We start from the raw sequence: 26,931 nt of genomic DNA, 5'->3' as shown, positions 1-26,931 counted from the left end.
TTCATTCTACGGAATAAACTCTTGGAATTTCTGCAGCAAACTTTTTAAATATGTCGATTGGACAACCAGATTTGTGTATTTATCCAATATCCTCAGTTATTTTTGATGACCTGAATACTTCCCCGCCAGGAAAGGACTGTGCCATGCTTTTTATTAAAATTTTTTTCGTGTTATATCATTTTTACTAAATTAGCCATTCTATGCACATATGTCAGATGAATCTTCCAGAAACTTCATTTTTTAAATCATGTCATCACCCTTCTGAAAAATCTCAAACATTTTCAAAAAAGGCGAAAAATCCAAGCTTCTCTACGTGACAGTTAAGATCCCCTGTAACTGGGCACTGACTCATGTTTCCAGCCTTAGTACTGGCTGCCTTTTTAAAAAATAAAAATGGTATATATTTAAGGGGTAAATATGATTGTTTGCTATATAGATACACAGTGACGTGATTACTAGGATCAAGTTATTTATCATATCATCCCCTCCCAGTTAGCGTGCGTGATGAGAATATCTGTAATCTTCTCTCTTAACAAATTTCCAGGATGCAATTCAGTCTTAACTATGGTCACCATTCTAAACATTAACCTCTGGACTTACTCATCCTATGTAACTACAATGTTGAACCCTTTGACCAACATCTCCTGACTACTCCCATAGCCTGCCCCCTGGTAACCACTCTTTGTTCTACTTTCTGCTTCTATGAATTTAATTTTTTTTAATTTCACATATAAGCGAGATCATGCAGGGTTTTCTTTAAATTTCTGTGTCTGGCTTATTTCATTTAGCATTATGTCTGCTAAGTTCATCCATGTGGTTGCAAATGGCAGGGTCTCCTTCTTTTGGGGGGCTGAATGGTATCCCTGTGCGTGTCTGTATGTATATGTGTATGTATACATTTCTTTGTCCATTCATCTATCAATGGACACTAAGGTTGTTTCCGTATCACCATGCTTTCCAATATCAGATAAGATCAAAGGACAAAAACAAAGAATTAGAAATTTGGGGAAAAAAATAGAATTTCTACAGATTGTTGTAATGTGGTCCATAATTTGGGGTGCCTGGCTGGCTCTGTCAGTGGAGTACGCAACGCTTGATCTCAGGGTTCTACGTGTGCGCTTCACCTTGGATATAGAAATGACTTAAAAATAAAATCTTAAGAAAATGCCTTACATAATTTAAAACACTTATCAACAAGGTAGCATATGCGTAACTTGATGCTGCATATTTGTAAAAAGTTGTCAGTTTACAGAATGATGAAACTCTTTGAATTTTGAATAAATTGGAATGGAATGGAATTTTGAATTTGACTGGATTTTATTTTCCATCAAAAAAATCCATGCATAATAAATTCATGGTTCCAGAATCCATTTTCCACTGAAAGATTATTTAAATTTAAGTATAATTTTTCAGGATAGTTGTCGAAACTGGCTACTGAAGAAGTACTGGAGATGAATGTTTTAAAGCCTCATCATTTAGCTTGCCTTGGGTAAAGGTTAAAAAAATAAATATCCTGAGCTTGGCAAAACTTTTTAAAAATCTCTGTCCATCCCTACACTCCTATGAGACTGATTTCTTGTACAGAAATCTAAACTGTGAAACAGTTTAGAGGCACGTCGTCTCCTGTGACTAGCATTGTCATCAATTCAACCTAAATATATAAGATTTTTGTTCAAAATGTGTGATACAGTGTGATACAAAAGAGTGATACAGTGAATACCCATCTGCCCACTGCCTAGATTCTTCAATTAACATACATAATCCCTCCATCATGTGTCTTTTTTTAAATCTACTTGAAACATCAGTATACACCACTTCAGCCCTAAACACTTCAGCATTCCTAAATATTTCAGCATTCCAGGGTTTGATATTTATTCATGGTTATTTTTTATTCTTTGAGCTAAATTGTTTTAAAGATTTTATTTATTCATGAGAGACACAGAGAGAGAGGCAGAAACATAGGCAGAGGGAGAAGCAGGCTCATTGAGGGGAGCCCAATGCAGGACCCAAACCCAGGACCCTAGGATCATGACCTAGCCAAAGGCAGACGCTTAACCACTGAGCCACCCAGGTGCCCCTCAAGCTAAAATTTTTATGTAGTGCTATGCACACTCCTTGAGAGTGCCAGTCAGTGAGTTTTGGGAAATGTGAAAACCTGTGTGTTGCAAACATCTGAAAATTTAGAGCGATTTCATCACCCCAGAAAGTTTCCTCATGCCTTTTCTTAGTCCATGACCCCACCCAAGAGGGGACCACTGTTCTGATTTTTCTTCCCGCCGTAGATTAGCCTATGCCAAAATCCTACAGTATATACTCTTCTGTGCCGGGCTTCTTTCACTCAGCATAGTTTTTGAGATGCATTCATGTTGTGTGTGTGTGTGTGTGCTTCATTCCCTTGTACTGCTGAGTCACATGCTATGTCTGACTATGTCACCACAGGTTTTGCTGTTTTTCCTGTTGATTTCCAACTTCTGATCATTATGAAAAAGCTGCTATGAACATTCTTGCACACATCTTGTAGAGTATGCTTTCACTTGTGTTGAGAGAATAGCAAAGACAGGAGTTGCTGCTGGCTCATAGGGTGATCGAACGTTCACTACCTTCGCTGGTGAGGCATCCAGCACATGTCAGCTTGCGCATTTCCTGTAACTTTCCATCTCAAGGGCTCGCTGTTCCACGGGCACTCTTAACCCCCTAGATCTTACAACTCTGATGCACACAATCTCTTGATAGTCTTTGCACAGCTCTTCGCTCTATCTGGGACAGGGCCACCTCTTTCTTGCCCTCCAGTTCTCAAATGACATGTCACTTGCATAGAAGGATGTTCTAATAGTAGCGTCTGCCCATCATGCTCCATTCTATGACCCTATTTTGTCTTCTTCATCTTGCACATCACTGCTAAAAGTTCTCTTTAAAGTATTTAACAAGTTTATGGGTTTGTTGTCTGACTCTCTGACTCGAAGGGAGCTCTGTGAGACCAAGGGTCTGGCCTCTGCATTCAATGCTGGGTTTCTGGGCTTCCAACAGTCCCTGGCATAGTGTGGACACCATAAATTTTGGTTGAATGAACAACTTGAAACCAGTAGTCATGGAGTTGGGGAGAGTATTCTTGCCACACCCATACACACACACACAGGCACAATAGAAATAATTATAGGGCAGCCCGGGTGGCTCAGCGGTTTAGTGCTGTCTTCAGCCCAGAGCCTGATCCTGGAGATCCAGGTTTGAGTCCCACATCAGGCTCCCTGCATAGAGGCTGCTTCTCCCTCTGCCTGTCTCTCTCTCTCTCTCTCTCTCTCTCTCAGGAATAAATGAATAAAACATTAAAAGTAATAATAATAATAATAAAAGGGTGGAAGGAAAATTTTGAGGTAGTATAAATGTATATGGCCTTGGTGGTGATGGTTTCATGGTGTTTATTTATTCCCAGTTTGAGTTGTATACATTCAACATTTACAGCTTTTTACATGTCAATTACATGTCAGTAATGTTATTTCATTTCATTTTATTTTTTTAAAAGGTTTTATTTATTTTTTCATGAGAGACACAGGAGAGAAAGAGGCAGAGACATAGGCAGAGGGAGAAGCAGGCTTCCTGCAGGGAGCCCGATGGGGGACTCGATCCCAGGACCCCTGGAATCAGGACCTGAGCCAAAGGCAGACACTCAACCACTGAGCCAGCCAGGCATCCTCACTAATGTGATTTTAAAAACATAAAATAAGAAGGTAATTATGAACCCTACCGTGGTAACATGGCAAAGTGATTATAAACCTTTAAAAAGACAAAATCACATATTACAATTATAATAATGTAAAAATAAGATTTTATGGGGGCCCAAATTACAACAAAGCACAAGATTATAATACTAAAAAAAAAATCAATTGATCAATCAATAATCATGGGGATCTTGTCATCCAGTACAACACAGACTCTCCTTCAACGTACCGTCATAAATGAGCAGGTCACTGTTCAGACTGACTCTCAGGGGCTTTGAGTCACTGACCTTCTAACATAAGCTGATTCATCAAGAGCTGCCTCCGGCCGCCTGGCCAGCTCTGCGCAGTCGGGGCCTGTGAAAGGGGCCCTTGTCACGTTTTACTGTGTGGTCATTCACTGGAATTGGCTCTCCTGGCCGAGAATTTTAAGTTTTTGAAAAAATTCAAACCATCCTTGAAGCACACAAGCCAAGTGTCCAAGAGCAGGTAGGGGAAGGATGAATACATTTATTTGGGAGGCTCCTTAGGGAAACTGCAGAAGGCAGGAACCCCACCCCCTGCTGCCCCCCTGAAACCCTTCCAGACTTCCCTACCCAAAGCTCCCAATGTATCAGTGCTCAGAGGATGGGGTGGGCGGGAGCACCCAGGAGGGGCTCCGAGGTGGTTAAGGCAACAGGATAGAGGAGTGAAGCCATGGCTGCCCTTGGGAGCATCAGATATCTGGTGCTCCTGGGCTCTCCACATCATCAAGACTTGTTGAATGTTTGCTCCCTAAATATTTCATAAATCTGTCCCCACCCTCCGCCCCTGATCAGCCTTTGCTCCAGGGCCATCATCACTCACCTGGACTGTGGAATTTGGGTGCCTCCAAACTGGCCACACAGCTTCTTGGCTGGCCTCCACTCTGTTTTATTCCTAGCAGCCAGAGGGACAGTTCCAAAGTCGGCATCTGATTGAGCAGCCCCTCCTTACAAAACATCACCGAGCCATCATCACGGACAGCTAAAATCCAACTTCTTCCCTGGGACTCAGGCCCATCCACACCTGATGCTGCTGCATCACACCCATCCGCTGCTCTGGCTATGCCTCCCCTGCCACCCACCTGGGTTCAGGTAGGACCCAGGAGCTTACAGTGTCCTGCCCACACTGTGTCGCTTCATAGTAGGGCAAAAGCTCAAAACTGTCAGTCTGGGAGCAAGGGCAGATGGAGTTGGTAGACTCCAGGAAGGCTTCCTGGAGGAGGCGACAGGGAGATAAGTCTTAAAGGGAAAGAGTGAACAAGGCAAAGAAGAGGGAGAGGAGTTTCAGGATTAAATTCTTTGCTCCAGGATCTCCTGGATCTTATGTGGCAGAGTTAATACTTCTGCTGCTTGGGGGAGGTTGGGTGCTGGTATGGGGAAGTGGAAGGGAGAATAGAGCACGGCACTCTGGAAGCCAGTCTTTACGTCCAGTAGGGTCAGGGAAATGAGGCTTTGGGATGGCAAAGGGGAAGGAGTTGGAGCCAAGACACTTCCATAAAGCCAGGACTGCATGGTCTGCAGCCTCAGAGCAGGGGCTGACAAAGGAAAATCATGCACCAGCAAGAGGAAAGCACAAAGCCGCATATCTGCCTCCACAGGGGTTTTGGATTTTTTTTTTTAATTTTATTTATGATAGTCGCACACAGAGAGAGAGAGAAAGAGAAGCAGAGACACAGGCAGAGGGAGAAGCAGGCTCCATGCACCGGGAGCCTGACATGGGATTCGATCCCGGGTCTCCAGGATCGCGCCCTGGGCCAAAGGCAGGCGCTAAACCGCTGCGCCACCCAGGGATCCCCGGGTTTCGGATTTTTTAAGATTTTTTAATTTATTCATTCAGGAGAGACACAGAGAGAGAAGCAGAGACACAGGCAGAGGGAGAAGCAGGCTCACCACAGGGAGCTCGATGCAGGACTCGATCCCAGGACCCTGGGATCATGATCTGAGCCAAAGACAGATGCTCAACCACTGAGCCACCCAGGTGCCTGAATTTTGAATTTTTTTAAGTCTCCACAGGAGAAATTAAAATGTCGAGTCTGGGGATCCCTGGGTGGCGCAGCGGTTTAGTGCCTGTCTTTGGCCCAGGGCGCGATCCTGGAGACCTGGGATCGAATCCCACGTCGGGCTCCTGGTGCATGGAGCCTGCTTCTCCCTCTGCCTGTGTCTCTGCCTCTCTCTCTCTCTCTCTCTCTCTCTCTGTGTGTGTGACTATCATAAATTAAAAAAAATAAAATAAAATAAATAAATAAATAAAATGTCGAGTCTGCCCTTCTCGTGGATTTAGGTCCAAAGATACGTGATCTTGAGGTGCAGCAGCTCCCAGCCTAAGAAATTATCATAATTATGCCTCTCAGCTGATTGGCTAGAGGGCCTGGCCCTGGCGAGTGGATAGTTATTCTGGGTGAATGCTCCCAAGGCAGCAAGGGATCCTCACTAGGAAGAGGCCGTCCAGCCAAGACGAAGTTTAAAGAATGTTAAGAGTTGATAAGATATGATTCACCTGTTCACTGTGAGTAAAGATCAGGGGCCTGGGATCACAAGAATGCCAATGAACAGACACCGACCTGCAAGAGACAGTAAACAAAGAGACTTAGTAGATGAACACACTGGATAAAGACACTGTAAGAAAAGAAAAAAAAAGTAAGATTTGAAAGAGAACCATTGTGGGTTGAAGAGCATCCCCCTCGCAAACTCATACCTACTCTCAACCTCAGAAAGTGACCTGATTTGGAAAGAAGGATCTCCAGATGGAATTCACTCTCGATTGAAGGTGAGCTCTAAGTCCAACAGGGGCAGGAAGGAGAAATCTGGACGCACAGCTAGAGGCAGAGATTGGGGCGAAGCAGCCACAAGCCAAGGGCTGCCAGGAGCTGAAAGAGGCAAGGAAGGACCCCGCACCCCCACCCCTACAGCCTGCAGATAGCCCAGCCCTGCTGCCTCCTTGATTCAGACATGCAGCCTCCAGAATGGCAAGAGAATACCTTCTGGTTGCTTTAAGCCACCAAGGTTATGGTAATTTGTGGCAATTGCTCTTAAGAAGCCGAGATGAATACCCAGAAATGAAAAGTCTAGTCTTTATCACATTTTTAAAGTTGTTTTTTTTTTAAGATTATATATTTATTTATTCATGAGAGACACACAGAGAGAGGGACAGAGACATAGGCAGAGGGAGAAGCAAGCTCCCGGTGGGGAGCCTGATGCGGGATTCGATCCTAGGACCCCGGGATCATGACCTGAGCCAAAGGCAGATGTTCAACCACTGAACCACCCAGGTGCCCCACATTTTTTAGTTTATAGAAAAGTTTGCAGACCCCTGCTGTAGCGTACAGTGATCACCTGAATCCACCAGCCCCTCACCATAACCCGTGGTCCCCGGTCCGTGAGTCCCACTCATGCAGGTAGGGTAGCTGGTGGAGATGCCTACAGGAGCCACAGAGAGAATGAAACTAGTAAAGGAGTCTGAGGGGTGGAGGCCAATTTTGGGGGGGGCAAGCTGTACCCGTGGGGGGGCATTGGAAAGCTAGATGCAGAAACACCTCCGTAATATAACCTCATATTTATGAAACAGGGGGGAATCCACATGTACCCCCGACAGATGTGTGTGTTTATGCGGACACCTATGTCAAAATATGACTTCAGAGCTGGAGGAGTAGGCCAAAGGCTGTGTAGTAGGTGGGGGGCGTGGGTGTTACCTACGTGGAGGGGGGCGGGTGCTCCTGAGAGCAGGCGGGAAGCCGAGCCAGCCGGAGGGGAAACCGAGCATATGTGATACGATCATATTCCTGTTTTATGTCAGATTATATATGTAAAGAAGGAAAATATATAAGAACAAACCAAGTTGAAGAATTACAAGCAACAGAAGGTAAAGGCGCAGAGTAGCTGCTCAGCTGCAGCCAGCCACCGTCCTAAGGGAATGCAGCCCCCCACCCCCACCCCGTTTGTTCTGATCTCCCCATGCTGCAAAGAAAGCTGGAAATCTGGATTTGCGTGGGACATTGAAACACTGAGCAGCTACCAAATGCTTAAGGAAGAAATAATGCCAGTTCTACATCATCTCTTCTGGAAAACACTGAAGGAAAACCAGACGCATCTGGGGTGACCTCCAGCACACACAGGTTTGCAACTCCCGACCTGGAGCGATGGAGCCTGCACACCTATGACCAGAGTGGGGCCAGCGCCTTCTGATTCATCTTTGAGAAATGAGGGAGAGAGGGAGGGACATGTACTGAGCATGCCATGATGAGCCCTTCACATGCTTTTATTGATGGAATTGACCCCAAGCAGGTATTAAGCCCATTGCACAGATGGGGAGACTGAGGCTCTGTTGAGTAACTTGCCCCGATCATCCAGCTAGTAAGTGTCTCTGAGTGTCCCACCTCACCTGTCCCTCTCTGCTCTCCTTGCACATCTTCCCTCTGGTTCCTGCCCCCACCACTGTGTCCCAGGCTTACTTCTTCCAGGTCCAACAGGCATGCATGGCAGCTGGGCAGGCAGGGCTTAGCCAAATCCAGCATGTGTTCTGATGGGGGCACCATTCACCGACTCCTAACAAGCATGGACAAGGGGCTGCTCTGGAAAGTCAGGCGAACCTCTCACTTTATGGTTGGGAGACTTAAAGCCCAGAAGGGGCCACGCCTTGCCCAGGCTCACACAGCTGTTAACCCCCTTCCCCAAGCCCTCCCTCTCAGGCATTATTTAATGGATCCAGAGTTGTCTTTAAGCCTCAGCGGAAAGTCACAGGGTGAGTTCAGGGAGGTCGGTAGGGAACAGCCTGGGAGCCACCCAGGGTGACCCCCCAACACCTCCTTCCCAGATATGCCCTGCACCCCAGCCCCTGCCAGAGCCCCCTGGAAGGCCAGGTGGGTCCAGGGCTCCCCTAGCACCTGGGGGCTGAAGGAATACTGGGGAGCCCAGGCAGATTCTCAGGGTTTGCTCTGTTTCTCTTTCCAGCCACAGCTTTTCCCCAGGGTTTATTATTAGCAAAAATGACAAAGCCCCTCATGGCTAGAGGCTGGCTGCTGGCTCTTAAGCCCTGCTGGCGCCTCTCAGCAAATAGTTCCTTTGGAACAGGGCAGCTCTTCCTGAGGAGGGAGCAGGGCTGGGGGAGGTACCCATGTCCCCCACCCCACCCCTTGGGGGAGGTCCCTGTGCGAGGCATAACTGCTCCCCCAGGCAGGTAACTCTCTTGGGCAAGAGGCCTGAGCAATGCCATGCTCTCAAAAGGGTTGGTCCCTGCCACTCTTGCCACGGTGTTCCCTGGCATGACTTGGAAACCCAGTAGGCCTGTGGTTCTCCCTCTCTTGGTTGTGTTCCAGGCCCACTCACAGCACCAGGGAAGCTGGCTATGTCCTTGCATCTTAAGGATGATATGCATCCCTTCCTGCACCATCTCTCCTGCATTATAAGACATCTGCTGGGCTGCCTCAGGCCACTCGGACCCCAGGATTCCAGCCATCTTCACCTCACTGCCCCCTCCCTGACCAGTCCTGGCTGCATCCTCGGGGCTGCCACTTCCAAGAGGCCCAGCTACAGGTATCCTCCTCAGATCCTGCCCTTAAAGTGTGTGGGTGGGGGGGGGGGGGACTACGGTCCCTCCCTGCATTCCCCCTCCCCTGGGATGCCTGAAGGCCTCCCACATCTGCATCTGGGCACCACTCCATTGTTCACTTCCAACCCCCTCCTGCTCCCTGGATTGGAAGCTACTAATCAGTCTCCTGGGCCAGAAAAATCCTCACCCAGTAAGCACCACTCCTAGACCTTTCCAGACTAGCACCTGGAGGACAGCCCTGAAACTTAACATCAAGCATTATGGTCTTTTATTCTGTGCTTCCTCCATGACACTCCACTCTGGGGTGATGCTGGGTTTGTGTCTCCCTTCCCAGAGGAGAAAAGCCAAATGTGAAGGCAAAATTGGGGCGGTGGGAAATTCCAAACAGTTACTACTTCACATGGCATCTTGTCACCACCGTGTTGCTTTTAGCTCAAGGCAGGTCCCGGCTCACTTTTGAGCCTGCCCTCCTCCAGGTGGGGCTGTATCACCTCACATGGCAGCTTTTTCTGGTGTTCAGCAGTAGGGATGAAAACCCAGACACAGGTCTCTTCAGATTCCTATGAAAGGAGGCCATGGGCTGAAGGCAGTGGGCTCTGCAGGTGTCCTGGGTCCCCACAGCCTCCAGCTCCCACCCTCAGGGCCCTGCTAAAATGCTAGAGTGCTGGGTTGAGGACCACAGCCTTGATATTTTTATCTGGTGTTGCCATTTCCTAGCCATTTGCTCTCCGGAAAGGCACTTAAATTTCTTGAGCCTTAGGTTTCTCATCTGTAAAATGGGGTTAGCAGTACAATCCACAATCCCTTTTCTGAAACCCTTGATGTGTTTCAGAAATCAGAGTTTTTCAGCTTCACACGGGTAATATGGAACATGTACTCCATATTATGTTAACACCCTGATGGGGTCTGAAAGCATCTTGTAATCAAACACATTAATATTTCTTTAGCTGAACTCTTGAACAATCACACTAAGTGCAGTAAATAAAGACTATACCTTGCCCCATGTCTGTTCAGGTCAAATTTTGTTACCAAATAAATGTTTTAAAAGTTCTTTTTCAGGGGTGCCTGGGTGGCTCAGTGGTTGAGCGTCTGCCTTTGGCTCAGGGTGTGATCCCAGGGTCCTGGGATCAAGTCCCACAGTGAACTTCCCTCAGGGAGCCTGCTTCTCCCTCTGCCTGTGTCTCTTCCTCTCTTTCTCTGTGTTTCATGAGTAAATAAATAAAATCTTTTAAAAAATAATAAAAATTCTTTTTCAGTTTTCAGAGCCTTTCAGAGGTTTGGGGTTGTGGATAAGGACCATACCACCCTGTGTCTCCGTGGACAGTGGCACACGGCATAAAGAGATAAAACACGTTCACAGCTTTGAGGCCGCACCGAACCCAGCTGTAAGGCTTGGGATAAAACAAATCTCTTGACAAGGCCAAGGGCAATGAGTGGGGAGAATAATTCTGGAACGGCTGTGCCATTAGCCAAGTGTCTGAGCCATTGATTCAAAAATCAACGGATCCTGATTGCCCCAAATTTGCCTTGAGCTCAGAAGCTGCCAAGCAGATGTCTGGCATTTCTGTCCTCACCGACACCAGCATCTCTCTGAGCCCCTCCCTCTGCTTTGCCAATCACACCTGCCCCACCCACCCACACCCAACATCCTGTCCCTTGGCTCTGAAAGGGCCCTGCCAGCACCTGCAGCCTCTCCTCAAAGGTATATGCCTCGGGGTGCCTGGGTAGCTCAGTCAGTTGGTCATTCACCTCTCGATTTCGGCTCAGCTCAAGTCATGATCTCAGGGTTGTAAGATCGAGCCCTGTGTGGGGCTCTCTGCTCAGTGTGGAATCTGCTTGAGATCCTCTCTCTCCCTCTGTCCCTTCCCACCTCTCCCTCTCTAAAAAACTAAATAAATTAAATAAAGGTGTGTGCCTGCATGCATGCAATGTGTGTGTGTGTGTGCACGCACATATGCAATAAGACCAAAAGCCCTATACAGTAATTGGTAGCCAGGAAAGAACCACAAGCCTCTTCCTCTCTAACGCTCAGCCACAAAGCCTCAGAGCACAGCATCCTTCGTGTCACTAGAGGCAGAGGGAGAGCCATGGGGAGGGGCCAGGGACAGACCCATCTGGCTGCCACTCATCTCTGTACTGGGACGAGGCATGCATTCTTCCCATGGGAGCAGGCTGGGCGGACTGGGAGGGCTTACGGGAGGTGCCCCATGATGGGTGAATCTTAAGCAAGATTTGACTGTTTTTTTGTGACACCCTGCGTTCCACAATTCTGGGTGCAAGGAATCTCACATTTTTACATTTTCCTAAATCAAACAGAATGCAACCTTGGATCTGGCTTCCCAGGACAATGAGAAATTCCATCTCAGGCCATCCCCTGGGTTTACCAAGCGAACTGGAGAGGAACGGGCTCATGTGAGGTGCTCCCTGTCCAAGTGCTCATGCTTCGTGAACATGGCTCTCGCTCCCTCCCTGGCTGATGGGGATTCACATGGGCCATTTGTCACAACTCCAAGGCAAGGTCCAGCCCCTTCACTTTGGAGCTCAAAAGAAAGTTTAGAAGCCACCACCCTTCAGTCCAACCTTCTGGTCCTAGAGAAGATACAACTGGGGAGGTGGCAGGGTCACCCACTGCGCAGCAGAGTCAAAGATTGGACCCAGGCTTCCTGGTTCCCAGGCCACCTCTGTTTTCACTACCACACCCTGCTTGTGACATGTGTGGCAACAACATCCTCGGGGCTAGTCCTAGGCCACATCCTCTCCGGTTCTGCCACAGACCTGCCACGTGACCCAGAGGAGGTCACCTTGCTGCTGGGTGAGTCCATTTCCTCGGCTCCAGGATGAGGGTAGGTGATGCCAGAGGTCCCTGGTCCCCTCCTAACCCTTCCTCTGCCCCATGTCCCTAGGCTGTGCCCATCTTGGAGATTCAGCCTTGCAGATGTGACCTGGCCTCCCTCCCCTTCTGCTCACCCTCCCTGCCTATTTTCCTCCTGGCCTGCTATGATCCTATTTATTAGTTAAATCCTTCCTGGTTCGACAAACCCTCCCTCCCCTTCACCTTTGCTTCGTGGTAAACATATTTCCCTTTCACCAAATATGTTTTTCTCAGTCACTTACCAGTAGTCACACTCTTGAGTGATCATTTTCAAAAACACAAATTGCTTACAGGTGCCTCGGAAGTCAGAGGCCTCCCAGACTTCCTTGCTCCTGCTCACTCCTGACTTTCCACTTATGGGTCTGGCTCAGCAGCCCAATGCCCTCATCCTGTTTGGGTAGCTCATCTTTCCTTTATGCTTAGAGAACCCTTCTGCTGGGGGTGCGAGGGGCTGACCCCGGGCAATAGGAAAGACGATGGAAACCCAGAGTAGAAGAGAGGTAGGCCTGGGGTCCACAGCCAGACCACAGAAACATCTGCCTCTCACTCCAGTCATGTGGCCCCAGAGCCCTGGTTGGGTACTGCTGGGGATGAAACAGGACTAGTGTGGAGGTTAGTACCCAAGAGACCTGGTTTCTTCTTCTAGGTCTGCCATAGGGCAACTTGTGACCATGGATCAGTCTGGTCCTTGCGGGGAGCCTGTTTCCCATTTAGAAAATAAGCAGGTTGGGATTCTGGAGCAGTGGTTCCTACAGTGTTCCCTGGAGGGCTGAGGTCCTGGCGAGGTTCTCCTAAGGCCTGGCAGGGGTGGTGGAAGTTGCTATGAGGGTGTTACCCTCACCTACCACTTCTCTAACCAGAGCAGCCTGGCATGAATCAAGCTTCCACCCAAGATCTCATTTGAAAATGAGGTTGGAAAGACTGGGAAAAACCCCTGTGCTGATCTTTAGGATGCTGGTTGATAGAATAACTGCAAGATGGACTAGCATGCAGCTGGAAAAAATGAGGATACTGTAAAAAATAATGATGAGGCAAGATCTCCGGGATACATTAGATAAAAACAGGAAGATACAGATGATGTGTAGTATGTTTTTTTTTTAAGATGTTATTTATTTAATTATTTGAGAGATATAGAGCACTAGAGAGACAGAGCAAGTACGAATGGGAGGCAGAGGGAGAGGGAGAAGCAGGCTTGCCGCTGAGCAGGGAGCCTGACATGGGGCTCGGTCCCGGACCCTGGGATCATGACCTGAGCCAATTTACCAACCGAGCCACCCAGGTGCCCTGTGGAAGTACTGTTCATAAGTATGGATACAATCCTCTCTCCTGATGGCTGGCAGCAACAGCGAGCTGCAGCTCCCAGCCAGCCACACAACCACACGGCTGACCAGCAGCCTGATACACTGAGAGCCATTCTGTGTCCATCACGCAGGCATGCTGGTTTTCCCTCTCAGGACACTCTGCAATAAATTGCAGGAGATATTCAACACTGTTATAAAACGGGCTTTGCCTGCCTGTAGGCTAATCACGTAAGTGTTCTGAGCATGTGTGAGGTAGGCAAGGCTAAGCTATGATGTTCAGTAGGTTAGCTGTATTAAATGCATTTTCATTGTATGATATTTTCAATTTACGATGGATTTAGCAGGATGTAACTTCATTGGAAGTCGGGAAGATCTGGATAGCTCTTTATAGCAGCTTGACTTTGAACCCTGTAAATACATTATGTTTTCGAGATAATCTCTACACTCCCTTGCAGCCTTGCTGAGCGGGCAGAGGGAAGAGCTAAGAGGTGCCCATAAATGTCTGTCTCGAAAGGCCAAAGGGGAAGGGAGGCACCTTGGGTCTAGAGGCCCCGGGGAGGAGGAGCCGTGGCCCCGGGTCCACCTGCTGGAATGCCGCAGCCTCCCCAGCCCTTTTGCACCAACAGCCCATGGAGAAGGCCCTTGCCGCCGAGGCTCCCACCCCATCCCTGCTCCCCAGGCTGGCCCGGGCTCCCTGTCTCCTGGGGTGGAGGCCAGCGCCGCCCTCATCAGCTGGCCAGCCAGGCCGGCCCCACCCGCCGCCAGCAAGCCAGAGCCTCCTCCACGCAGCGCTGTCTCCGCTGACGCCAGCCCCAGACTGTGGCCTGAGCCGCATCCAGAACAGAGCTCAGGGCACAGATGTTCCCATTCTCTGGCTCTGGACAAGCTTCTTGGAAAAATCACGGAGCCAGCCTTCCTCAATCCACCTTTGAGTGGAGAGAGAGGGGCCCTTCTCTCCTGCGGCTGTGGGCACCTGGCTGCCCGCCCCGGGGCCGCCGGGCTGATGCATGCGGCCCTTGTCTGCGCTGCTGGCTCCTGTCCGAAGGTCCCTGGTAGGGGCGGGTGGGCCGAGGGGCGGCGGAGGCTCCCTTCAGCCCCCGTCTCAGGGCTGCGTTCATTCTGGCTTTTTCTGGCTGGCTGACCAACAGGAAGTGGTCTGGCTGAGGTGGGGACGCTGTGCAGCACCCCGGGGTAAGGCATATGGCAGCCAGCCGGGGACAGACATAGTCCAACACAGACTCCCAGACTCAGGGAAGAGGGGGACGGGCTCGGGGTTTATTGAGGGGTTATTATGCGCTGAGCTTTGCAATGAGACAGACTTGTATTCAGATCCATAATTTGTCATGGAGTACCGGTATGGCCTCGAGGAAGTCCCATGATGTTCTAAGCCTCAGCTTCGTCATCTATAAAATGGGGATGACAATAGTTATATCCCTGAAGGTCAAATGAATGGGATACTCAATCACCCAGTCAGTTGTTGGTGCTGAAAAAAATACTCGGCGCCCTCTCTCTCTGGAGTATAAAGTGCAAAGTCAGTGCCAGGCGGGGTTTAAGATCCTGAACTCAACAGCATGGGTTCAAATCCCAGCTCTGCCCACTTACTAGCTCTGTGATCTTGGGCCAGTTACTTAATCTCTCTGTGCCTGTGAACATGGGGACAATGCATCCACAGTCCATAGGACTGCAGGGAGGACCAGGGAATCCCGAGTAGTGCCTGGCATGCAGTGAGCACTGTACATGTTACCCTCTGGTCAAGTCCACATGGACCCTGTTTTAGCTGACCAAATATGTGAGTTCTAATCTGAGGGTCTCCTCTGGAGCCAGGCTGGGCTGGTGAGGGTTCACCCCAGTTGGTCTTTCCTGGGTCTGCTCCTGGCCAGGGGTGGGAGGGGAGGGAGAGCTCAGTTCATCCCCATCCCCTCACCTCATTTCAACCACCATCTGTTTTTCATAAATCCCTCCAGTGGTTTTCCTGGGAAGGACAGTGAGTTTCCTTAGGCCACAAAGCCCTCCAAAACCACCCATCAGGGCAACCAGGCTGCTCATGGGGTGGGCGGGTCCCTTTGGGCCTCCTTCCCACCCTACATCTGGCCCTGACAAACCTTAGGGCCACCGCTACCCTCTTGGCATCACTGCCAAGGGAGGTCACTCCCCTGGTCCTGGCTGTAGCCTGCCCGCCCCTTGGGCTCCTGGGTGCCCACTGCTGCCAGCCACACACCATCCCCTGGGCTGCCTGATGACCATGGTGGTCCAAGTGCATGCTGATCCAAGGGCCAGCCGCCCAACCGCCCCAAACCACTGGTCCACGAGAGCACTGTCATTGTCAGCCTGGGACTGCTTTTTATGTGAACCCCTTAAAAGAAATAGTGAACTTTTTTTCTGATGCCCTGTGCAGACAGAGGGGCTTCTGGATTGTTTCTGGACCCTGGCAGAGGCTGGCAAGGCCCCTGGATCCCTCTATCATCTCTCTCACCCTCTGCCCTACTCCCACGGGTCCTGGGACCCCAAGCTTTCCTTCCCTCCTCCCAGAAACTTGGTTTAAGCTTTGTCCTTGGTGTCAACCAGAACTTGCCCAAGCACAGGCACCTAATGACACAGTTTTCTGTATCTTCAAGTCAATAGCAGGGCAGCCACCAACCCATTAGTAGGAAGCCATGACTTCTGTATTGAAATAAGCCTTCTGTGTTACGGGTGCATTATGAGTCCTACTACAAAACATGATGCAAAAGTCTGCACTCACTTCCAATAACAAGTGAGGCTTCAAAGACAAATAGTAAAATATAGATCCACCAAGCACAGGTTTGGTCTCTTCTGTTTATTGATGTTTTCCAATGTTAAGAAGAGAGCCTAGCCCACTGCAAGTGCTTGTTGAATAGAATATAACCCAAGCGTGCAACCCGAGGCTCCAGGCTGGACCGCCTGGCCGGGATACCTTCCATTGCTTCTACCTTTAGGGGAAATATTTGAGAATCACTGGGTCATGCATTATCTCATTTAATCTTCTTTACAGCCCTATGGCATTGTGCATCTTCACTGAGGGAAAGCACTGAGCACCTGGACTGCCCCCCATATTTGAGGATGTCCCCATTTCGTGAGTCTTGGTGAAAGACAGGGCATCACTCTCAATAAGAAGCTGGAAAAGCCCCCACTGGTGGGACTGGACACACACCTAAGGAGCAGGTGGCACAAAGATACAAGATTTGATTGGAATTCACCCTGCTGGGACCTACAGTAGCATAGCATCCAGTGTGCCCTGCCAGTGTCACGGTGCCTGGACCAGCCTTCCCCTGGCTGTGCCCTGGCTTCCCATCCCTGACAGGCAGTTGGAGCCCAAGCTGGATCTGGTCCCTTCCTGGTGATTCTCCAAGGTACCCAGCATCTTTCTAGCACCCATGCTTGAGGGATGTTTTGTGTAGATTGTAATCAAGATCTTTGACATCATGATCCCCATTTTGGGGGTGAGTAGCCAGGCTGAGGGGCAGCATTGACTGAGCACAGTACTACCATGTGCAAGGCTGTGCTTGGTCCCACTTTGAGGGTTAGAGATGTAAGGGGCAGTTTCATTAAAATGTGAGGGGGGGGGACCAGGGGCCATGGAAAGTGAGGGCTTGGGGGCAGCAGGGGGGCTTCACAGAGGAAGTGGCACAAGTTGAGACTCAAAGAGAGAGGAAGGGAAGGGATTTTCTAGGTGTGGTGTGTTTGGGGTACAGCGTGTTACTCTGCAGGCTGGAGTGAATGGTTCAGGGGAACCATGACAGAAGAGGACACAAGGGAAGGTGGAGGCCCCTCACTGCCTTATTAATGAGTCTGGACTTTGGAGCAGTCTTCCCCAGTTACAAGCAACAGAAATAGATTTGGGCTAATTTTATCAGAAAAGGGACTTTTTTGAAGAATATTCTAGTAACTCCCAGACCTGTAAGTTAAAAAAAAAAAAAAAAAGAAAAAAGAAAAGAGAAATGAAAAAGTTTCGTGAATTAGGTCTGGAAAAGAACAAGGAACTAGGAAATGCCAAGAGTTTAGATAGTGAGAGCTCCTGGTTTGTCAGGGTGCTACTGCTGTTGCTGCTTCTGAAATCAGTGAGAAATATTCCTGCAGACTTGAATCAAGCCACACGAGATTCAAAGCTTTTGGATGTGCTGCTTCAGTGGCTCAGTTGGTTGTGTCCAACTCTTGATTTTGGCTCAGGTCATGATTTCAGAGTCCTGAGATCAAGCCCCACGTTGGGTTCCATACTCAGTGGGGAATCCGCTGAAGATTCTCTCCCCCTCTCCCTCTGCCTCTACCCCTCCAAAAAGAAATAAAAATTAAAAAAAAAAAAAAGCTCTTGGATACAAAGACCAATTAGTCTAGCTTGGGTAGGCTTAGGAACTCTTGATCTGTAATCCCACCAGGTCTGCATACTCTAGAGAAGAGTAGATCTCAAGGAAATATTGAAGTGTCATTTCCAAAAGCAGGAGAAAAGAATACTATCCAATGAATACCCACCAGACTTGACTATGAAAGATACTTTGAATGGGAGGATGACACCTTTTTGACTTTTAGGAAGACAGATTGAAGTAAAGAGTAAAGCTAAGTGAGACTGATAAGGGCCCAATGGGAAAAAATTTACGTAGCCCAGGAGAGTGATGGTGTGCTCATGAGGTAAGGCAATGAAGATGCTACTGAATGCAAGAGATATTTGGAGAATGGAATCTGTAGGATTTGGAGAATGTTTGGACATAGAAGTGGAAGAGAGAAGGAGGGGCTGAGGAAAGCCCTGATCTCTGGCTTACATGACTGGATGGATGGATGGATGGATGGATGGATGGAATCATGAAAGCAAGATAGAAATAAACAAGAAAGGTAAAAGGGAATGATGATGCTCTGCAGAATTTGGGGACATGCTGGGTTTGAATGGGAGGTGGAGAATCCAGTTGGTCAGGTTCAAAATTTAAGAAAGAGGCTAGTGAGTCATCACCTAAAGGGACGATTGAAGTTATGGATGTAAGTAAAATCACCCAGGGAGTTTAGGCAAAGTGAGAAGTAGGCATGGCTGAGGAAGAAGAGCTGAAGGAAACACTGCCATTGAAAGGGTGGGCAGAAAAAGAACCTGAAGAGAAGTATGTAGCAGCCTGGAAAGAATCAGGAGGGGTTCATGTCAAAAAACAAAAAACAAAAAAACAAAAACACAATTCCTGGAGGGAGTGGCCGGGAGTCACAGAGGATAATCAATCTATTGCATTGGACAATTTGAAGGTCATTGAGTGCATTGGCTAGGGTTCTTCCAGCAAAATCCTTGGGACAGAAGCCAGTGCACTGGAGAGAGGGAAGGAGCAGACTGTAAATACATCTTTCCTGGGGCAAGTACTGGCTGGGAGGGGGGCGTGGAGGGCGAGAGGGGAGGTGCGACAGTAGCCGGAGAGGAGCCCAGGGGCAAGGGAACATAGATGATGAGTGTGAAGAGGGCCCTTTACCACATCTTGCCTTCAATCCAATGGATCATCCAAATATTGACCCTGCATTCCAAAGGAGACAAATAACTTTTAATGCCAAAAACATGATAAAACATGAATCATGATGACAGTGGATGACATCAGTTATGTACATAGTAGGCTACGTCTATTTGTTATCAAACAGTGTAAACAGTCCAATGTCTGCGGGGGCTCAAAACAGGAAATAAAGACAAAAATGATGAAGGTTCTTTTGATGGCCTGTCGCTCCCTGTTGCTTCATCAGCGCATTTCTGAGAGGAGTACATTCATTATTTCCAACTAGTATCATTGTTTGATTAGTTTCTCCTCCTAATTCTTTCAGTATTTTTTTTAATCTGTGTTGTTTACTAGAGTGGCCAGTAGCCAGTAACTACATGTGGTTTTTTCATTTTAAACAAATTAAACCTAAATAGAATTTTATTTTAAAGATTTATTTATTTATTTATTTATTTGAAAGAGAAGGAGAGAGACAGAATGAGTAGGGGGAGGGGCAGAGGGAGAGGGAACAGTAGACTCCCCATTGAGCAGGGAGATGGTCATGGGGCTCCATCCCAGGACTCAGAGATCATGACTTGAGCCAAAGGCAGACATTTAACCAACTGAGCCACCCAAGTGCCCCAAACCTAAATAGAGTTTAAAAACTCAATCACTCAGGCACACTAGCCACATTTCAAGTGCTCAAAAGCCACATGTTGTTAATGGCAACTGCATTGAATAGTGCAGATATAGAATATTTCTATCACTGTAGGAATGAACTGTGGATACATGCAACAATGTGGATGAATCTCAAAAATATTATGCTGAGCAAAAGGGTGTATACTATTTGATTCTGGTTGGATGACATTCTATAACAGGCAGAACTATTCATGGAGGTAGTAGACATTAGAACAGTGGTTGCTGGAGGGGGGCATTCAGTGGGAGGGATGATAAAGGAATTTTCTGGGACAATGAAAATGTTTATGTGTCCAGAGGTGTAGGTTATCTGGCTATATATGGTTTTATGGGCATTTGTCGAAGCTCATTGAGCCATATACTTCAGATTAGAGTATTTCTGTGAATAAGCCAGAAAAAAAAAAAAAAAAGAAAAGAGAAATACTGGATGGTCTCACTTGCATGTGAAATCTAAAAAAGTCAGATTCACAGAACCAGAGACCAGAATGATGGTTACCAGGGGCCCAGGGGGTAAGAGCAAGAAAGGAGATGCTGGTCAAAGGGAGGAGGAAGAGCTGAAGGAAATATGTTATGAGACAAGTAAGTTCTGCAGATCCAATGTACAGCATGGTGACTATTGGTAATATTGGCAATGATACTGTATTATATACTTGATAGTTGCTAAGAGAATGAATCTGAAATATTCTTACCACAAAAAACCAAAAGGTAATTATGGGAGGCGACAGATGTGCTAACTAACCTATAGTGGTAACCACTTTGCAATATATATCCGTATCAAATCATCATGTTGTACGCTTTAAATACACACAATGTTGCATGCTAATCATAACTCAATAAAGCTGGAAAAAATAACAAAATTTTATTCTTCACTTTGGGGATACAATGCCTTCTCTTAGTTTTCTGAAAATACTACTTTTTAAAAAAGTTTCCTCCTTGTATTGTGTTTTTTTGTTTTGTTTTGTGTTTTAAAGATTTTATTTTTAAGTCATCTCTACACCCAACCTGGGACTCCAACTCATAACCTTGAGATCAAGAGTCACATGCTCTACCAACTGAGCCAGCCAGGTGCCCCTCCTTGTGTTGTGTTTATTCCTTCTTGGTTCTCACCTTCTGTTCCTTTGAGTAACTTCCAGGTAGAAATAACTTTCCTCCAAGGCCCAGTGACCCATCCTTTGCTGTCTCCTCAGATTGCTGTGTGAGGCACTAAAAGCCTCATTGGGAAAGCTTTCTTTGAGTGGGAAGGGCTTACTGACTGTGGGCTCACTGTAGGGGAATGAAGCAGGGGTCCAGCTGGTTCGCTGGGAACCCCCATGGCGCTATCTGTAGGTCTTGGCCATTAGCTTGGTTGGTTTCCACAGGGAGAATCCAGACTGACAGCATTTTGGAGGTAGAGTATGGAAAGACATACAGACCTGAGAGGTGTCACTCAGAATGCTCCCAGTTCAGGGCTTCTCTAGGTGTACTTCCCCAGAGCCTAAGCCTCATGTTTTCCACCAGGGTGAGCATGAGGGAGGGGAAGCAATCACCAGCCTTACCCACTCAGCCTCATTCCAGTGATCTAACTGCTCCATATTCAGATTTCCAACCTACCCTCCAGTTTGCAACCTGCTGTTCACGCTTGCCCGTCACTCTCATTCTCGTTTTCCCCTAACCGCTTTATTGGGAGCATACAACAAACTTCTGCATAAAGGGTACAATTTGATAAAGTTGGGCGTATCTATTGCTATGGACTGAATGTTTGTGTCTTCCCAAAATTCCTATGTGGAGATCTCATCATCCTCCATATGACAGCATTTGGAGGTGGGGCTTCTGGGAGGTAATCAGGTCACAAATGGGGAGCCCACCTGAATGGGGTTAGTGCCCTCATACAATAGGCCACAGGGAGCTGGCTCACCCCTTTCACCACATGAGGACACCGTGAGAAAACTGTGGTCCCTGAACCAGACCTTCATTCTGCTGACACCTCGATCCTGGACCGCCCAGCCTCTAGAACTGTAAGAAATCCATTTTTGTTGTTTATACGCCACTCTGTGGACTAAAATGTGTATGTCTCCATGAAACCCTCACCACAATGGAGATAATGAACATTATCTATCCCTTCCAGAAGCTTCTCCATGTCCCTTTTAATTCTCGCTTTCCCTTCCTGCTCCTTCCTGTACCTCGTCCTTACATGACCTTTGCTCTGTTGCTGCTCTGTACTTTCTAGAACTTTGGAACCATACAGTGTGGACTCTTTCTGCGTCTGACTTCCTTTATTCAGCATAATCATTCTGAGATTTGTTTCTATTGTGTGTACTCATAGTTCATTCATGTTTATCGCCACAGTCTATTACACTTTGTTTATCCATTCACATGTTGAATGACATTTGGGTTATTTCCAGGTTAGGGCTGTTACAAATAAAGCTACTATGAATGTTTGCATACGAGTCTTATTATGAACAAAGGCTTTCATTTCTCCCAGGTAAATACCTACAAGTAGGATGGCTGGGTCATATGGCAGGTGTGCAACTCTCTCCTTCTTCTTCTCCTCCTCCTTCCCCCTTTTTCTTGTCCTCCTCCTCCTTCTTCTTCTTTTTAAGATTTTATTTATTTATTGACAGAGATAGAGCACGAGAGAGCATAAGCAAGGGAAGTAGTAGGGGGAAAGGAAGAAGCAGGATCCCCGCAGAGCAGGGAGCCCAATGTGGGGCTCAATCCCAAGACCCCAGAATCATGACCTGAGCCAAAGGCAGATGCTTAACCAATGAGCCACTAAGGCACCTTTAAAATTGAGCTTTTATTTTTTTTTTAAATATTTTATTTATTTATTCATCAGAGACACACACAGAGAGAGGCAGAGTCATAGGCAGAGAGAGAAGCAGACTCCCCACAGGGAGCCGGATGTAGGACTCGATCTCAGGACCCCAGGATCATGTGAGCCAAAGGCAGACACCCAACCACTGAGCCACTCAGGCACCTCTAAAATTGGGCTTTTAATAATAAAATTCTGGGGTGCCTGGCTGGCTCAGTTGGTAGAGCACATGAGTTTCAATCTCAGGGTTGTGAGTTCAAGCCCCACATTGGGTATAGAGATTATTTAAAAATAAAATCTTTTTTTTTTTAAAGAATAAAATTCTTTTTGTTGAGTTGCAAGTGTTCTTTATATATTCTAGATACAAGTCCTTTGTCTGATATATGCGTTGTTCTTTGCCTCTGGTAGATTTTTATTATGATGAAAGTTCCTATTTGGTCTCTTCCCATTAGTTCAGTTTTGCAGCCTTTGGCATAGGAGTTAAGTTCCTCAAGTACTTCAGTGCTCTTCCCTGCAAGCTCATCCATGACCTTCATCAGCTGCCTTGGCCGCCTCTGTCTTTCTGGGGACAGGACACCAGTCCCCCGCACACACTCCTTCAGGTGTGTCGGGCTCCCTGCTCAGTGGGAAGTCTGCTTCTCCCTCTCCCTCTGCCTGCTGCACCACCTGCTTGTACCTCTCTATGTCAAATAAATAAATAAAATCTTTTTTAAAATTAAAAAATCTTCTCTCAGCTCATGCAAGGCCATCTTGTCTGAAACCTAAAGCTCCTCTATGTTATTAATCTGCCCCACTGTCATCTCTTTGACAATTTATATAAGCGTGGTTATTGCCAGCTGACAAGATATTATATATTTAATTGCATTCCATACATTTCCTGTGCTAGAATGTAAGCTCCATGAGGACAGGAACCAGAGATTTTATTTTCTCTTCTCTCCAATGTCTAGAACTGTGCTTGGCACATACCAGGTACATGATAAATATTTGGTGATCAAATGGAGTCTTAAAGCCATTGGACTGGTTGAGGCAGAAAAGGCACACAGAGGAGAGATGGTAGAGGCCCAGGTCCTGAGGAATCACAGAGGAAGAAACTCACTCTAGAGAAGTTGAATTATGTAGAAAGATCTAATAAGATGAGAACCTAAAGTTTCTCAAAGTTGCCAATATGGAACCCACTGGTGATCAAGTGAGAATAGTTTCCATGAGAGGTGGGAAGAGAAGGCAGAGTTAGGATTTAGAGCAAATGAGAGATGAGAGAAAGGAAGAAGAGGGTGAGGTGTAGATGGTGTTCGAGATGCTTAGGGGGTGAAGGTGTCTCGGACAATAGCTGGGAAGATTTAGGAGCTAAGGTTTCCTTTTGTTGGCTTTTAAACTGGGAGATGCTACAGCATGCCTTGCAAATTTACGTGTGAATAATATAGGTTCAATTCCATTTCCCAATGCCTGGTGCTGAAGGCCAGGATTCCTGAGGCCTGGCCCCATTCTCTGCTTGGCCTGGGACCCTTTCCTCTCCACATTAGCATGGTGCTCGTGCCACTCTAGGAGCAGAAGACATGAGGTTTGTCATTCCCCTCCATAGGTGACAAATCCCAAGCATCTTTTCCCCTAAGATGAATTCAAGTCCCGAACCTTCCCCTGCATCCCTGCATGACTCCGGCCAAGTACCTTACCCTCCCATGCAGTGGTTTCCTCACCAACACCCTTCCCCTCATCTCCAGTGCCATGGTGTTGGTGGTGGGGCTGTAGGAGGGAGTCAGGTCATGAGTGCGGAGCCTTGGGAAGGGTATCTATGTCCTTAACAGAGACATGACTGAGCTGGCTCTGTCTCTACCATGTGAGGACACAGCAAGAAGACAGCTGTCTGCAAACCAGGAAGAGAGCCCTCACTAGATGTCAGATCTGCTGCCACCTGGAGCTTGGACTTCTTTCCCAGCCTGAAGAATTGTGAGAAATAAAAGTCTGTTATGTAAGCCACCCGGTCTATGGCATTCTGTTAGAGCGGCTCAGACTGCTAAGACACTGGCTATACCCCAGGAGGCATCATCTATTGAGTTGGAAGGTTTCATAGCTTAAGGGGCAGGCCCGAGAGGGCTGGACAAAACGTGCCTCTTTCTTGGAGGACCCAGAAACAGCTGGATCCCCCCTCCTGCATTCAGCCCTTGCCGGTGGCCAGGTCCCCCTTCCCGGTTCAGAGCCCCGATGCATCTTTGTTCAAGGCGATCTTTCACTGAGCACCCGTCTGCGCCCGGAACTTCACATCCATGTCCCTGACCCTTGCACTAGGTAGTGATTATGACTTCCCCACCTACAGATCAGGAACTGGAACCTCGGAGGGGCTCCAGCTCAGGAGTCGCTGGCCGGAAGCAACCGAGCCAGGGCTGGCCTCCAGCCTGCTGCCAGCCACATCTCGCCCTTCCGGTGGCTGCACTGCCGTCCAGGCTCCTGGGGCTTCCTCACTGCTGAAGAGTGCCAGCCTGGGTCTCTTGCTTCCAGCCTTTTCCTGTCCCTTAGAGGAAGGATGCTAGCTCATATCAAAAGAATTTTTATTTTAAATCATCCCCTCCTTCCTTTAGACTCCAGCTAGTCCTGGGTGCTGTAAGATCTGAACAGCCAGGACTTATCAGCTCTTTTTTCAGACTTGAGGGTCTTGGGTGGGGGTCCGCCAAGCAGAGTGCCACAGCCCTCGTTGGAGGACACTGTGCTGGTGGCGGGGTGGGGGTGCAGGGTGCTGAGCTGGGACTGGCTGGCAGAGCTGAGTTTGTGTCCCTCTTCCTCCGCCTGAGCCCTACACAGTGGAGGACAGAACAGGAACACAAAGAGATGGGGACACCCAACCCCAAGCAAGGGACGAGCCCAGTGTCCTGAAAACCTAGGTCCAGACTCGCATTCTCTGGGCCTCCTGCCCTGCCCCCGGGAACAGAGGCCAACGGGTTCTGCCACCGAACACACAGCACACGGTTTGAGATCAGGGTGCTGGGGCCCGGCCAACATTTGCCTTTTCCTACACGTCTCGGCAAAGCTGCTCCAAGCCCTCTCTCTTCCCCCAGCAGGAAAAGCATATGTTCTTTCCATATAGAGGGGAGATTGTTCCAGGAGTGAGTAAGCCTCTTGGCGGCGGAGCCCGGCCCAGCCCGCAGCACGCCGGGCAGGAAGCGGGCAGCCTTCTGACGGCTGTTGGAACCCGACTGGGCTGGCTCCTCACCCTCGGAGACAGCGGGCTTTTGGACGGGGCCGGGCCAGCGCCTGAACAGTTAGCAGGCCGGGCCGGAGAATCCTTTCCCCGAAGAGAAGCACTTTCATCCATTCAGGCCGGGGCCGGGCGAAGGGGGGTGGGAGGGCTAAGGGGCTTGGGAGGGGCACCAGAGCCTTCCAGTGCCCCACTCCAGGAGCAAAAGGGCCTGGCTCAGTGAAGCGGGGCCATTCTGAGACTGTCGTTCCCAGCCACTTCCAAATTCTCCTTGATGCCTCAGGGTTGGGTGGCGAAAAAGTGCCCCCATCCTGAGGACCTGCATTCTTCTGCCAGATATGTGTGAACATCCAGCCCTGGGCCTGAGGACGCCACTCATTCCTTTGTCCCCATGGAGTCCTGGTTCCCTTGCCTCTTTTTCCCCCACTTCAGAATCCACTGAGAATAGGCCTGATGGGAGTGGGCAGAGAAGGGGAAACCTTTGAAGAAACTGGGGGCCTAGAAATTCAAAGACTTCAAAGGGTAGGGGTGAGAGACGTGAGGACGATCTAAAGGTGGGCGACAGGTCACCATGTGGAAGTGGGATTGGCTGTAACCCCGGGCGGGAGCTTCAGTGGTGCAAGCCCGACACTTGCACATCAGGGGCCCCGACCCACCCAGGCGTGCTTTCAAGATAGTGAATTCTGTCTTTGGACATGTCCAGGGCCACCCCATCAAAAGGAGTCAGGTGGCAGGTGGACCAGAGCTGAGGTCTCAGACTGGCGGCCCGTGGGCCAGACACAGTCCTGAAGATGTCCCCGCTGGTCAGCGTGTCTGCATGGCCACAAGCCACTGAGGCAGAGTGGCAGCTGCCCAGTCCAGCCAGACACGGCCTCCCAGTTCTGCACTGGCCTGAGTCGCTCCTTTATTTCCTAGACTGGTCCCTTAGGCAGGCACGCCCAGGAGCTTTGGAGAAGAGGCCCTGCCCACACTCCCCCTTCTCTCAGCTTACCTGTAGGCCCACCTGGCACAAGAGGTGGCAGCAGTACCTTCCCATGGGCTCAGGGAGTTGCCCTGCCCCGGCTGAGGTGCCAGATAGAGCTTTCACTTGGCCAGGGAGCACCATCGCGCTCCCCTCCCCCTTCTTGAGCTGCTGTTATGTTGGGATCTATCGTGGTCTCTGGGGACTGGGTCTTATACCCAGGACGGCAGAATCCCTCACCTGGCCTTCCTGCCTTAGAGCAGAGCTAGTCCCCTGGGGGTATTTAGGGCCTGGGAAGGGCACCCTGAGCAGGTGTACTGTGAACTGAGATGAAGAGACAAAGTGAGGAAGGGCACCCCCCAGACCCCCCAGTCCAGGATGGTGGCCCAGGGGAG

The 26,931-nt window shown here is 48.6% G+C and overlaps 1 long non-coding RNA gene across 1 annotated transcript in view; it reads left to right on the top strand.

Moving 5' to 3' along the window:
• The window catches only part of LOC118354273 (uncharacterized), a 123,058-nt gene extending 106,004 nt beyond the window's left edge, over positions 1-17,054 (top strand). Inside the window, exons 5-7 of the long non-coding RNA XR_004814456.2 lie at positions 9,049-9,265; positions 10,538-10,666; positions 11,598-17,054. This is a non-coding gene — a long non-coding RNA (uncharacterized LOC118354273). The remainder of the gene's footprint in view (positions 1-9,048; positions 9,266-10,537; positions 10,667-11,597) is intronic.
• Positions 17,055-26,931: the final 9,877 nt, after the last annotated feature.

This window comes from Canis lupus, chromosome 3 (assembly GCF_003254725.2).
Source record: "Canis lupus dingo isolate Sandy chromosome 3, ASM325472v2, whole genome shotgun sequence".
In the NCBI taxonomy this organism is placed as follows: Eukaryota; Metazoa; Chordata; class Mammalia; order Carnivora; family Canidae; genus Canis; species Canis lupus.
The sequence above is the reverse complement of the archived record's forward strand: the minus strand, read 5'-3'. Positions and strand labels throughout refer to the sequence as shown.